The sequence below is a fragment of the Solanum dulcamara genome, chromosome 5 (assembly GCF_947179165.1).
Source record: "Solanum dulcamara chromosome 5, daSolDulc1.2, whole genome shotgun sequence".
Lineage (NCBI taxonomy): Eukaryota > Viridiplantae > Streptophyta > Magnoliopsida > Solanales > Solanaceae > Solanum > Solanum dulcamara.
This window is the reverse complement of record NC_077241.1, coordinates 29041897-29045069: the sequence shown is the minus strand read 5'-3', so window position 1 is coordinate 29045069 and position 3173 is coordinate 29041897. Positions and strand designations below refer to the sequence as shown.

The following is a 3173-nucleotide window of genomic DNA, read 5'->3' as shown; positions in this document are numbered from 1 at the left end:
TTCGTATTACTTTCATGTTGAATAGGTTCAAAGGATGACGAGGCGAACGGGATAAAAAGTAACTCATAAGAGGTATGTGAGGCTTTATTTTGGCATGTTTTTGGCATAAGTATGTAAAGCTATTCTTTCTTTTGGCATGTTTTGGTATAAATATGTAAAGCCTATCTGTTCTTTCTTTTGGGCATGTGTTATATCTAAGTGACAAGTGATATGTGTATGAAGCTTGGGGTAACTCGATTCATGAGCTCTGAACATGGTTCATGATTCATAATTCGTGTTCACAGTTGAATGTTAAGACTCTTAAAGTAGTTAAGCTTTCATTCCTCAAGTATTCGATATACTGAGAAGTAGTGAATGTAAAGTTATTCTTTCTCTCCTGTGGCACGACTTAGATGTAAGTATTGTGTATATGATGTTTGAAGTTATTCCACTCTTAAAACACTGAGGGTGAGTTAAGACTCTTGTTCACTTCCTACTAATTAGAACTCCTATAACAAGTTGAGTCATTACTTTTCAAGTCTTCCATGTGATAGGAAGTGGTGCATGTAAAGCTTGTCTTTTCCTGTTTTGAGAAAGACTAGACTAAAGGTTCTATAGGAGATGGATTTGGATATAGCCCCATTTATAGATTCTAGATGTAACTCATGACTTGTACCCACTTTTGAATGATAAGGGCCTGGAAGTAGTTGAACTGCAACCCTTGAGCCTCCTATAGGTTGAATAGTGTTGGAATGTGTAAGCTCCTATACCTAGGGGCTCTTGAACATGCTTTATGATGATATCTAAGGGATGTTTGAAATGTTACAGAGTTTTGCGTGCACGTATATGCATTATGATATATATATGGATTGGGTTGTACGTTCTATAGTGCTAACAATGTGCATATGCTTATCGTGATAGATGATGTGTTTGTAACACCGAGTCCCCGAGCGGGCTGGATATGGTACGTGATAATGGTATATATGACTTTATTTTATGAGACGCGGGTACAGTACCCTATTAAATGCTATACTTGGTTTCTTGCATTCCTGTTTCAGTTGTTATCTCAGTTATGCATGCTTATATACTCAGTACATGTATCGTACTGACCCCCTTTCTCTAAGGGCTGCGTTTCATGCCCGCAGGTACAGATGTTCATTTCATAGATCCGCCAACTTAGTATTTCCTCTTAGATATGTTGGAAGTTCTCTACTATTTCGGAGCCTAGCTTTTGGGTACTAGTCCTGCGATGTATATATTTATTTATGCAAGGGTACGATGGGGGCCATGTCCCGCCATATATTCTTGTTCCTATTCTTAGAGGCCTCTAGACATATGTGTGTGGGTTGTTTAGGAGTTTATTTTAGTTATGCCTATGCGATATATTGTAAAAGCTATTATGTTGTGGAAGCCTTATCGGCTGGCTTTCCCTTTAATGACATGATGCAAATGAAAGAGGCTTCACGTGTATGAATATTTTATCACCCACTGGGTTCATGTGTTTGGTTCCTATATCTAGAAGGCTATATGAACATGAAAAAGTTTTGACCTATTGAGGGTTTTGTGAGCAGTATCACGTTATACATAGTCCAATTTGACTATAGTCAACATATAGGTACACGGGGGTCTAGGTCAGACCCCAGTCGCGCCCTATGGGGTTGGGTCGTGACAGAAGTGGTATCAAAGTAGTTCGTCCTTAGAGTGTCTACAGACCATGTCTAGTAGAGTCTTGTTTATCGGTGTGTTGTGTATCACATCTATAGACAAGAGGCTATAGGATATTTAGGATGTTACCTTTCTTTCATATCTATGATCGTGCGATAGAGCCGAGTCATAGGGAATAAAATTCCTCATACTAACTTATGATTTCAGCAGAAGGACAACATCGATAGAAGGAGGTGACTGATAATATTGGATGTTACGAAGCACGTAGGTAAGCAAAGGCACGAAGGACCTATGTCAGGTAAAGTGTTGTAATACGATTGATATATAAAGTTGAAAAATAAAAGGGAAAGTATACAAAAAAGTATAATAGGTGCAGTTCGAGTGGACATACGAGGTAAGTCCCTTTCTATACTATTAATTGTGGGCGCCCTTTGTGGTTGCGATATGAGATGATATGAATATATATGTGTTCCCTGTGTGGCTGCGGTATGATATCATCTGAATATATACATGCGTGCCCTATAAGGCACTATTGGTATTTCCTGCATGCAGGGGTTGAGATAGGGAGAAATACAAAGGAAACTCCGCCCAAATTTTCCTAGAAATAAAAATAGAATGAGATACAAGGCTGTGGTATGTATTCAAAGGTCGTGCCCATAATAATGATGAAATTTGGATAGACCACATGTATGGCTGACCTCGAGAAATAAGTTAATTGCTGAATTGATGGCAATAAAAACTAGGAGGTCGGTATTGATATGGTAAACCGAAGTTGGAAAAGACTTGTGACCCTAGGAAAATGATGTAGAGAAGACCGGTAGTTTTGGATAGAATGATATATTGAGGCACCGACAGAATTGATACACAGGGATAAGACTAACTAAGAAGGGTAAGTAACCCATAGTAAGGATCATGAAAAAGGTTAAGAAGTGTTATACTATAGGATAGAATACGAACAAGATGTGATGTAAATATAACGAGGATCGTTATGAAAATAAGTAAAGCCTAGTGAGAAAGTGGCTGAAGATAGGATGTGGTCCATGTAATGAGGATATAAGGGTAACTTGGGAGGTGCAGCTTGGCCTACTGGGTCAGCTGCTGGGTCATCATCTTCTTCGATAGCTATGCACCCCACGGGGCAGGATGCAATCATACCATCACTAACGCACCGGATCCCATCAGAACTCTAAAGTTAAGCATGCTTGGGCGAGAGTGGTACTAGGATGGGTAACCTCCTAGGAAGCCCTATGCGGCTATGATATGAGATGATATGGATGTATGTATACGTTGGCCTTGCATGACATTGTGGTATAAAGAAGTATTGTGGATATGTGATTCCACCGTGAAAGATGATAAGACCCTTTGGGATAGAGGATGTAGCTTTATAAAAGAATTGATGCAACCTACGAATGGAGGTATGCCAAGAGTAAAACTAGGTGATTACTTGATAAAAGAAGTCGGTAGTAGCCATGTAACTGCCATACTTGAATACATTAAGGAAAGGTATAAGATGGTTTGAAGAAAAACCT

At 39.1% G+C, this 3173-nt stretch overlaps 1 pseudogene; it reads left to right on the top strand.

Annotated features, from left to right (window-relative positions):
- The first annotated feature begins 2785 nt into the window (after positions 1 to 2785).
- LOC129890953 (5S ribosomal RNA) lies at positions 2786 to 2903 on the top strand (annotated as a pseudogene).
- Positions 2904 to 3173: the final 270 nt, after the last annotated feature.